Consider the following 826-nt stretch of genomic DNA (forward strand, 5'->3'; position numbering starts at 1 on the left):
TGCTGCAATGTTTGCAGATGTATTTTATTTGGAATCTGTTGGTTACAAAGTAATAAAAGGTATATAATAAAAATAATTTAGGAATGTTTAACTTATAGAACATTTTCCTTTAGTGATGTAACAAAACACTATTATTTCCTTGAAAATAAGAAACGAACGAGTGTAGAATAATGATGGCAACTTGAAATATATATGAAAGTAAAATCTTCTTGACTCAACTATTAATTGTATATTATCATTTGAATTGTAAATCAAGCGAAACGCGTGTTTATTATTATTTATAGTAATAAAATAAGCTTTCCACTCATCGTCCGCGCAGTCAAAGAAAAACCCGCATAGTTCCCGTTCCCATGGGATTTCCGGGATAAAACCTATTCTGTGTCCTTTCTCGGGTGTTAAAATATCTCTATACCAAATTTCATGCAAATTGGTTCAATAGTTAAGGCGTGATTGAGTAACAGACAGACAGACAGACAGAGTTACTTTCGCATTTATAATATTAGTATGGATAGTATTTTGGTTCGAATAAAAAAATAATCACGTTTTAAATCCGTTATATATTTGATGACGGCTGAATTTCTAGAAACACAGCTTTTGATGACGTGTTCATGATACGAATATTGTTCGGAGGTTTAGCATGAAATATCCTTTGTGACAATGTAAACATGAGAACTAAGTAATTATGATGGCTTGTGAAGATAGTGTTTCAGTCTATTAGAGAATATTACTTGAAAGACCTATAATAGCCGTGATGACTGATATTGGCTATAAATAATTCTAAACTCTATGCGTGGGAATTGTATTTTGCCAATATTTATGTTTTACT

Source organism: Colias croceus, chromosome 3 (assembly GCF_905220415.1).
Source record: "Colias croceus chromosome 3, ilColCroc2.1".
Taxonomy (NCBI): Eukaryota; Metazoa; Arthropoda; class Insecta; order Lepidoptera; family Pieridae; genus Colias; species Colias croceus.